Source organism: Dipteris shenzhenensis, chromosome 15 (genome assembly GCF_047967505.1).
Source record: "Dipteris shenzhenensis isolate YYH24624 ecotype China chromosome 15, Dip_SZ_1.0, whole genome shotgun sequence".
NCBI lineage: Eukaryota > Viridiplantae > Streptophyta > Polypodiopsida > Gleicheniales > Dipteridaceae > Dipteris > Dipteris shenzhenensis.
The window spans coordinates 4,262,255-4,273,699 of NC_141610.1; the positions used below are offsets into that span (position 1 = coordinate 4,262,255).

Consider the following 11,445-nt stretch of genomic DNA (forward strand, 5'->3'; position numbering starts at 1 on the left):
CAAAGCAACAAAGAAGTCATGTCAACAATATAACATAATCATAATTATGCTAACGCATCACGATTATCGGTACACTAATTCTACAGCTTAGAATACCTGTAAGACCTTGTGCCAATCATGGGATTTGAGCCCACTAAGCTTATTGTCCTTTGAAAATGATCCTTTCAAGCAACATAGGTACCCTGTCAGTGTTTGAAAAGAGGCAATGTCTACCTTGATCGCTACCTCCTCTCTTGTAGAGAGGATCCACATTGCTTTCGGGAGGGCAACTTTTCCCGAAGTATGCACTTGGGGCCACAAATGAGACATCCTATTCATAGCACACAAGTCTTCTCGCACTCCTCTTGAGTCTTTGGAACCAACCAAGTGTGCCCAAATAGTATCCCCCACATTCTTGAAGATATGCATGGGATCTAAGAGATGATTAATTTGTAACTGACCCCAATAAGGAGGCTCATGAAAGATCAATAGCCTCTTCATACTAGGAGGACATTCCTCTCCATTCGCCCTCCAAGCTTGAATCCAGTCACTTGCCTTCAAATATGATGGTGGTGGATCAAGCTAACCTCCACATGCAAGATGGTTGAGCAGAAGGTATCGAGCATGACCTTCATAAACATTTTTCCTCATGTTTGGAGTATCGTGCAAGCAATTTCAAATCTTGTCCACAAATAGGACAAGCATGGTACCCACTTGTAACAAGTCCTGCACGCGTGCATGAATGTGTTAGTATAAGACATGCATGCAAAAGAGAGTCATAAAAGCATAATCCTATATTATACTTGTAGAGACACAACCACGTACCTGCGCACTCTCCATATCCTAGGTAGTCATGCATGGTCCACATCAAGATACCTCTGAGCAAAATATCATTGGTATGTCTAGGAGCTTTGGAAATATCAAAGACCCGCACCCCTCTCCATAATATCTGTATCTCCTCTATCAAAGGTGCCAGGTACACATCCATATTTTTTGCCTTGTACTTCCCTGGCACAAGTAGTGCAAGCATGAGATGTCCCTTTTTTATTGTTAGCCATGGTGGGATATTGTAATTCACCATGACTATGGGCCATGTCGACCAAGATGTCGAGTGTAATCCGAAAGGATTCACACCGTCCATGGCAAGCCCAAGATGTAAGCTATGTGGCTCCCTCATAAAGTTTGGCCACTGATCGTCTATGTGCTTTCAAGTTGCACAATTTGCAGGAATCCTCAATGTGTCATCAGTGGACCAATGAGATGCATGCCATGTCATCAACTCCGCTATGGATTTGCATCGGAACATGTGCTGTATTCTTGCAATGATGGGAAAGTGTCTCAAGACCTTTATTGGTATCTGCTCACCCTGCAAGTCATCTCTATATCGTTGTTCCCCACACTTCGGACAACTAGCCAAATCTCCATGCTCACGATGAAAGAGAATACAATCATTACGGCAAGCGTGGATGCTGAACCCTAAATCTTCCCTAAATTCAAACCCCCAAACCCTAAACCCTAAACCCTAAACCCAAATCCCAAAACCCTAAACCCTAAACCCTAAAGTCCCAAACCCTAAACCCTAGCCCCCAAACCCTAAAGCCTAACCCCCAAACCCTAAACCCTAAACCCAAACCCTAAACCCAAACTCTAAGGGAGATTGAAAGGATTGCAGCTGCCAGGATAAAAAAAATTTGCAGCAGAGGCATATGCAGATGACTCTTTTTTCATGCCTCAGAATAATCAACAAGAGCTGCAGCTCCTCATGGATTCTTTATCTCTGTGTGGACTGGCAGCAAGTCTTCATGTTAATTTTGAGAAATCAAAATTGATAGCCCTCAAACAAACTGATTGGCATGCAATTTTTTGGCTAGGGGAGATTTTGGATTCTCAAGCAGTGGTCAGACATCTGGGCTATCCTATCGGATGGATGGTTACCAGGAAGCAACAACTTAAATGGGTGTTTAACAAACTCCGTGACAAGCTACACTATTGGAAAATAGCCATTTGGCCCTTGCATACTCGTCTCAAAATAGTGCAATGTCTATTGTCATGGCCTATGTCCAATTCTTTTTGCCTTTGTTGCATTGGACTTCTCAGGATATTTCAGCATACATGTCACAAGCAATGGAAATGCTATCGAAAACAAAGTCATCTAGGAAGGCTCTCCGATTACTAAAATATTATATGTATGTTCACCTCGGAAGAGTGGTGGATTGAATGTGCTTAATTTGCATCTACATGCCCTGTCTCGTAAGATGTCAGTGATGTTCACTTTCTCATAGTAGGAACAGCCATGGACCCACATGCTTGCATACATGTCTAGGACTATGAAGACACCTGCTTATGGTAAATGTAGACACTTCCTAGACCCATCTTCACCAAGGGACACTCATATTGGATCTACCCTCTAGAATTCCAAGAGATAAACAAGACTATGAGAGCCTACTCACTGGAGTCCCTCAAGGAACCCTTGGGCTCCCCCTGGGCATGAAGGTCACCTTCCTTAAACTGGCCATCACCATGGTACATAACCAAAATGGATTACAATAACAAGCAAGTATGAAAAAGTCAAGGAAATGGGCTATAAAATCTACCAATATATCTGGGATGATGGGAATAGGCCAATATATTTTTCAGAGAAGGTCATCCTCTCACAAATAATGTCTATAATCTATACAAAAAGTGGGGATTTTAATGCCTTTATACAAATCAAAAAGGTAATAAGGATGAGAGTGCTCTCAACGGAAGCAAGAACGGAAGAGGGAGAGAGAGTGAGAGAGAGAGACAGAGAGCCACACAAGTTTTGGTGGGTGCAAAACCACCCTAATCTTCTTTTTCATTCATTTATATATGTATTTGAGTATTGTACATAACTGGGGTTAAGGCACAGTGACCTTTAACCCCACAACCTCCCACTTAAAGGACAATGTGCCTTTAAGGGAGAACAACCAGTGAGCATACTATCCAATGCCCATCAATACACGACAATACTCAAACCGCTGACTAGGTAGACTCTTCGTCAGCATATCTGCAGGGTTATCATCTGTATGAACCTTGACAAGCTCTATGCGCTTGTCCTCAAGTACCTCCCTGATGAAATGGTACCTGACCTCAATGTGTTTGGTCTTTGCATGAAAGACCGGATTCCGTGCTAGCTGAATAGCACTCATGGAATCACTATGCAATGTCGGTACACCTGTATGAATCCCCAAATCTCCCACTAGCCGATCAAGCCATATAGCCTCCTTGAAACCCTCTGTGGCTGCAACATACTCAGCCTCTGTGGTAGACAAAGCAATGCACTTCTGTGTGCGAGACATCCACGACACTGCACCACCTGCAAAGGTGAACACATAACCAGAAGTGGATCTCCTACTATCCACATGCCCTGCATAGTCTGAATCTGTGTACCCAAGTACACGCATGTCTCCTTTACCAAAGCAGATGCACATCTCCTTGGTACCCTTCATGTACCTCATGATGCACTTAACTGCCTCCCAATGCCTCTTTCCTGGATTAGCCATATATCGGCTAACAACTCCCACTGCAAATGCAATGTCTGGTCTAGTAGCTATCATAGCATACATAAGACTCCCAACTGCTGATGCATAAGGAACCTTGGCCATCATGGCCCTTTCCTCATCTGATTTGGGACTATCTGTGTGACTCAGTTTCACATATGGAGGCAATGGAGTACTCACTGCCTTCCCCCCCTCCATATTGAAGCGCTGCAATACTTTTGTAACATACTCTTTTTGTGAAAGCCAAAGGAGTTTCCTACTCCGATCACGCGTGATGCGCATACCAAGAATATGACCTGCAAGTCCCAAATCCTTCATATCAAAGGCCTCATGCAACTTGGCCTTTAATGCATCTAGCTCATAAGTATTCTTGCTAGCCAATAGCATATCATCCACATATAGTGCCAGGATTATCAGGCTACTATCCTTAGCCCTTTTAGTGTAGAGGCAGTGATCAATTTCACTCCTTCTAAAACCCTGGGACCGAATGAAAGCATCAAACTTTTGATACCATTCTCTAGGCGCTTGCTTAAGACCATAGAGACTCTTCTTCAGCTTGCAAACTAAATGCTCTTTGCCCTTTTCTTCAAAGCCTTCCGGTTGCACCATGTAAATTTCCTCATGCAAATCCCCATGCAAGAAAGCTGTCTTGACATCCATCTGCATAAGCTCCATATCCTCTACTGCCACTAGTCCAAGCATGCATCTAAGTGTGGTCATCTTCACAACCGGAGAGAATATCTCATCAAAGTCCACACCCTTCTCTTGCTTGAACCCTTTAGCAACCAATCGGGCCTTGTACCTAGGCACATCATCACCTGTGACCTTCATTTTGTAGACCCATTTACATGGCAATGCTTTCTTTCCATGTGGCAAAGAAACCAAGTCCCAAGTCTTATTCTTCATAAGTGAACTCATCTCTGATTGCATAGCATACTCCCACTTGCGTTGATCCTCACGCATCATAGCCTCTCTGTAGCAAGAAGGCTCCCTGCAATCAGTAAGCATCACATAGTCTAGCCTTGGAACAAACCTATCAGGCGGTCTAGACACTCTAGATGATCTTCTCAAGGGCATTTCAGCTTGCTGTCCCACTTGCATATCAGCCACATTTGGCTCATCATTTCCACCAATAGATGATCCATCATCTACCCTTGATTGTATACCTGTGGGAGTACTTGGTGGTACCATTTCTTGCACATTTGGTGCATGGACAGCTTGCTATCTATCAACATATGCAGGTGGATTCACATCCTGGAAAGTGATTCTCCTCATTTCCACATCCCTCATGGGTGCCTTATGCATCTTCTTCTCATTGAAGACCACATCATGGCTGCGTATGATCTTCTTTGCTTCTGGATCCCAGAGACGATAGCCCATCTCTCCACTTTCACCATAACCTAGAAAGATGCATTTCCTAGACTTAGGATCTAGCTTTTTTCGAAGCTCTTTTGGCACATGTGCATATGCCTCACACCCAAATATACGCAAATGAGAGTAAGAGGGCTTCTTGCCACTCCATGCCTCTTCAGGAATATCACCATCCAAACTCTTACTAGGTGATCTATTGATCACATGCACTGCAGTCTTCATTGCCTCAGCCCAAAAACCACCAGAAAGACTTGCATTGGAAAGCATGCATTGCAACCTTTCTTGAATGGTACGGTTCATCTTTTCTGCAACTGGATTTTGCTCTGGAGTATGAGGGGATGTGAGCTCCCTCTTAATCCCACGTGTATCACAGAAATGCTGAAAGTCATGAGAGAGATACTCTCCACCATTGTCAGTCCGTAGGCATTTAAGCATTCTACCTGACTGATTCTCAACCAAGGCCAGCCATTTCTGAAATACCTGGAATACATCACTCTTCCGAGCTATAGCATAAGCCCACACTTTCCTAGTTGCATCATCAATGAATGTCACATAGTATTCGGCCCCGCCTAATGACCGTGTAGGCATGGGACCACATACGTCTGAATGCACCAAATCAAGCATTTCAAACTCTTTCTTTCCCCTTCTTTTATGGGCTGATTTAGTCTGCTTCCCATAGAGACAATGCTCACAAAATTCAAAATCAGAGAAACTCAAATGCAGTACATAACCCAAACGGCATAAGAGTTTCATTCCATTCTGGCTCATGTGCCCCAACTTGCAATGCCACAAAGAAGTGCTTGGCTGCTCGGTTATTGCAATAACATGATCAAATACCCCTGATACATGTAAGGGATACAAAGTCCCACACTTGGCACCCCTAGCCAAAAGCATAGAGCCCTTTTGAATTTTCCAACTTTGAAAGCCAAAAGTGGTGTGAAAACCAGCATCATCTAGCTGACCCAGTGAAATAAGACTCTTGGTCAGCTTAGGCACATGTCTCACATGTTTCAAAATAAATGCAGACCCATTTGCAAAAGAAAACTTTATGTCACCTGCTCCCACTATGTCACATGCATAGTCATTTCCAAGATGCACACAACCTGTCTTTCCACTATCATAAGTGGAGAACCATTCCCTATGGGGAGTAACATGGAATGAAGCACCAGAATCCAAAATCCAATCCTGGGAATATGCATCATCTGAAGTGGTAAGCAACTCTGCAGATAAACTAGACATGAAGAGAACATCATTGTCACTATCACGTGTGACTGCATTGATCTCCTCGATCTTCACTTTTCCTTTGTCCTCCCTTGGACTCTCTTCCTTTTGATTTGCACCCCAATTTGCATTCTTTTTCTTATTCTTTTGCTCTCTTTTCAGCTTGTAGCAATCCTTTTTCATATGGCCCTTCTTGCCACAATGGTAACACTCAATGTTCCGTGCCTTGGATTTGCTACGAGACTTCCCTCTTTCTTGGGACTTCCCCCTGAACTGTGATCTGCCCCTTTGCACATTTAAGGCTGCATCCTGCTTGTTGCCATCCATAGACTTCCGTCTAATCTCCTCGGCCAACAAGCTACCCACAACATCATCAAATTTCAGTACTCCACCAGGTGCAGAGTTACTGACAGCTGTACGGAAGGTATCCCATGAGGATGGCAATGAACATAAGAGAAATATTGCCTTAGTCTCCGCATCAAAATTCATTTTCTGAGCCTGAAGCTGGCTGAAAATAATATTGAATTCATTCAAGTGAGAAGCAATGGAGACCCCTTCCTTCATCTGCAGCTCAAACAACCTCTTCATGAGGTAAACTTTATTAGAGGCAGTTTCCTTCTCATAAGTGGCACACAGTTTCTTCCACAAATCTTCCGTAGTCTGCTCATTTACTACTGTGAAATAAACTGACTCTGCAAGATGAAGTCTAATAGTAGACTTTGCTAATGCATCCAACTCATTCCAATCATCCTCAGACATATTTGCAGGCTTAGCTTCAATCCCTGCCAAGGGTTTAATCTGCTTCTTTTGAATAAGCACATCCCTTATCTGTTCTTTCCACAAAGAAAAGTTTGTCCCATCAAACTTTTTAATGCTGAAAAACTCCTTTTCAGACATGGAAGAGGATGCCATGATGCAAATAAAGCAAAATCCCAAATGCTAGTGCCTGCAAGAGAGAATCACACCAAATACTAGGTGCACCCAAATGTGTATGCCACAATAGAGTGAAATATCACCAAAACTCAAAACTCAAAGCATCTGACTCATGTGCATATACTATGCATCCATATGAGCAAATCTGGCCCAAAAGAAAATGCCAATAAATGCCAAATGACTCAAGCATAAACACTGTCCACTGGCATATGCATCAATAATGTCTCATCCAAGAGAGCATAGCACTATCAGTGCATCACCTGCAATGTGTCAAAGCTGTCCCTCAGCATAAAATAGCATCCATGTGCAAAGCGTCCATAAAAATAGCATCCCACAAGGCAATTTGGGCCTATCAGCGCATCCAACAAGGACCGCAATGCATCCAAATGGCCTATAAATCATCCACTGCAACCCAATGCATACCACGAATGAGCGCACAACACTGCTCAAACTCTGCAACCAGAGTGATCTGCATAAGGTATGCTCAAGAAATCATAGTCCCACGGTAATGAGCGCTATTGAAAATAGAACCTGAGATGCTTCAAAACATGGGCGCCATTGCATAATCGGACTCAGCAAGAAAATCTGCAAATATCTCTCTTCTGCCAGAACTCCAAAATCCCAACCGATGAATGAGAAATGGGAGTCAACACTTATCCACTGCCATGTGGCATAAATCTAAGGTTTCAAAACCTTAGCATGAAAAATGCATAATAGAGAGACGAAATCGAATACACAGAGATTTATAACTCTGAAAATCCTCCACCGAATCACGCAAGAACTGATAGGTAGGGGTTTTTGGGCATCCGGAACGCAATGGGACAGACGGTTTTGGAAACCGTGGCCTCAATCACTGGGTCCAACACACGGATTGAAAAACGTTTTTGGAAACAGAGCTATCTGTAAACTCCACCGGGGTGCGAATGATGAGCAACATAGAAGTTTTAGGACCTCCTGAGTCCACCGGAACTGACAGATCTACAAATGGTTGCTCCAAACTTGAGTTCCAACACCCGGGCAAAAAACGCAGGAACTGATACAGTGAGTCAGAAATCCACTGAAATGATCCCAGATTCAAGAATGAAGGTGTTTCCAAGCTCCTGAAGTAATGTGGACACCAAAAGCAAGCAATAGTTGCCTCTACAAGTCAATACGGAGTCTCTGTCATCGAACAGAACAGGGAAAAGCTCAAAAAACGACTTTTTCTTTGAAAGCTCTTAACAGGCTCTCAAAACCACTTCGCAAAGCCAAAGTGACTTTTCCAAAGGTTCCTCCAAGGTCTCTGCACACTCGGATGCAAGTAAAGTCACCCACAAAGCTTCCCACAAAGCTTCTCCTTCCTCCCACAGAGCTGCTGAGCTTCAAGCATTCACGCACGCTCAGCTAGATCACCCGGGCTCTGATACCAGTTGAGAGTGCTCTCAACGGAAGCAAGAACGGAAGAGGGAGAGAGAGCGAGAGAGAGAGACAGAGAGCCACACAAGTTTTGGTGGGTGCAGAACCACCCTAATCTTCTTTTTCATTCATTTATATATGTATTTGAGTATTGTACATAACTGGGGTTAAGGCACAGTGACCTTTAACCCCACAAAGGAAGTTCTAGAACAATGACTTCAAACCGACGGATCTAGGGATTCATCTTAAAGTTCGTAGGAAGTGATTTCTCGGGTGGTACCTTGGACATTCAAAGAAGAGCACATTTGCTAGGTATGTCCCTCCTAATATTTTGATAAATGTAACCTTCCACAAGGAATGGTCCGACCCAATCTATGATCATGGGCGGACAGTTGCCCACACTTAGATTGTGATGTACGGACCTTTGTATACCCTTGGATCTACACACCTATCTAAGGGCCAAGGTTTGAAGCCGCCATCCGCATTTAATTCCAAATCATGTGACCAACCCAACAAGGATTTCGAGCCATTGGATGGCTGCCACATACATCAATCTTAAGGGCTAGGATCATCCACCATTGATCTCCTTGGATGATCCAATGGCCATGGTTTCTTCTGAGCGAATTTACCAAAGTAACCAAATGGTCGTCAGTCTTCCCACCAATCAAAAATCTTCTAAAACCCTCCATTATTTTAATGCTGAAGGCTTCCTATTAGCCACCCCCCTAATCTCAATTCTTAAGGGCTTAATGCAAGAGGCCCTTTTTGAGTCCAATATTCCCCTAATGTACCAATTAATTACTAGGATGGTTGAGTTTGCTTCATGATTACCAACCATATCATAATTAATTGTCAATATTGTCATTAGCAAGGTGGCGTCTGGGGTGGTGCCTAAGATTCCATCGGGATGGCATTACCATCCACCGCGGTGGCCTATAATTAAAATGGCTCATGATTGAATTTGGATGGCACCCTCCTTAGATTTTAATTAATTAAGGTGGTGATTTTAAATAGCTCATGATGATGTGGCAAGATAGTCCTCCATTTCAAATGGAAGAAGAAACAGCACACGGAGCATGTAAAGCATCCGCCGTCATGGAGCGACTTGTCGCAACACTTGTAACTCGAGGTTCTCGAACAAAGTTTCCTTTTGATAGATGAGTTTTCTATGTTTCTGGCTCTTTGACAAGCCGATTATTTAAGTGAACATGGTGCTCAAGCTTCTATAGCTGCAAACCGTGTGTAAGGCTTGGCGTCTCTTATTCCAAACTTCCCTCTTTTCCCTCAAAGTGCAAGCACCAGATGTTATACGGAGCTGGCCAATGTGCACAAGAATTCCTCCATGCAAGCGTTAGTAAGGATTGTCGCAAGACTAATTTCGACCTCAATCTTTGCTATGGAGTTATAAAGGTTTCTTGGGGCTCAGTACAGAAGTGGCATCCATATTTAGAGGGGTGCATATAGAGATGTTGGGAGAAGGAATTGGAGAGGAGACCATTGTTTGAGGGGATTTGCAGGATGGTGCAGTATGTGAAAGCTTTGATGTTGAGGAGCAAAGCTCTATATCATGTGAGTGCGACAATTCTGGTAGGGAAGATAAGTGAGGAGCTAGCAAGGTTGCATGAGAGATTTGAGAAGAGGCTTGATGAATGGTGGGTAATGGTGCTGATGGAGGAGCTCAAAGCATGTCAAAATCCTCCGCAAGTGTGAATTCGTCTACTGCCTCCCGCTCGACAAGCAATCCTTAGGGGGGTCACTATGTATAAACCCTCTATATCACATGCGTTCAAGGCCTATTTGTAAAATCCCTTATCTGTAAATTTTTCATAAATAAAATGTACCCCTTTTCTATACAAATCTATAAAATTTTCCCAAAATTATTTTAAATAGTCCCTTATGTATATTTATTTCTATAAATTTTGGAAATAAAAAATATCCTTCTGTTGAACTCACGTGATAGGATTACATATGATGAGTGACCCCCCAAGAAGCAATCCTTCCTCTTGTGCCATTGCTATACAAGCAATCAGTTGCAAACTACAGCTTGGGATCTTCCCCCACATTATCCTCCACCTTAGAATCCACCTCCACACTCTCAACTCCATCAGCATCAACCTCAGCCTCTTCCTCTACCATCGCTACTATCCGCATTGTAAGTGCTATTCAAGGCTTTTCCTTATCTATGGCTACTATTCACTCACATTTTGTTGAGTTGTAGGGTACTCAACTGTTAGCTGCATGACCTTCATCAATCATTAAAAACCGCTTTCCGCAGAGTGAACCAATTTTTCACAGTTTTATTGGGCGAGTTTTATTGGGCGCTGCTGCAATGAACATAGAACCAAGCAAGTACCTAAACGATCCTTCCTTCAGGCTGTTGTTCTCTTCCCTTCTACCTCCTTGAAAATCTATGTAAGAAATTCCTGCACTTCACAACTGTTTGAGAGACAGTCTCGTTCTTTGTAGGAGATGAGGTTGAACAGCCAAGAGACGAGAGCCGAAGAACGAGGAGATGGACTAAATTATTCCTAGTCCAAGAACGTGGAGAAAACATTGGAGGTGGGAGGAGAAAACGTGGGAGGTGAGAGAAGAAAATGTTGGAGTTCCTAAACTCAACCAAAAAGTGTGCTGCTCAATTCATTCAAGAGGATCAAAAACGTATCCACCCTGTCTCTGACAACGCTCAAGTGCACATGCCTAGCAATGCTAAATGCACATGTACACCTTTAAAAGGCCTTAAAATTGTCATGCTATGGACAAGTAGTGGTTTGTAGAAGCTCTTGGCATCGGCGATTTCTAGTCTTAGCACTTTTAGCACCAGATCCCATGTTTTTAGCTAGCGACTATGGCTATATAGTTAAGGTAGGACGAGATTGTATTGAATTGGAGTAGCTATGGAGGGTTGAAGATAAACATAGCTGAAAGGGATGAAGTGATGAACAAGAAATGCAATTGATACTCTCATTCAGAAAAAGAAGCCTCTAAATAGGCTCAATACAAAGGTAGATGACATCACACATGAGCT

The 11,445-nt window shown here is 43.1% G+C and overlaps 1 pseudogene; it reads right to left on the reverse strand.

The window, feature by feature from the left end:
• Positions 1 to 561: 561 nt before the first annotated feature.
• On the reverse strand, positions 562 to 10,556 carry LOC147893235 (uncharacterized; annotated as a pseudogene).
• Between the last annotated feature and the right edge of the window lie 889 nt (positions 10,557 to 11,445).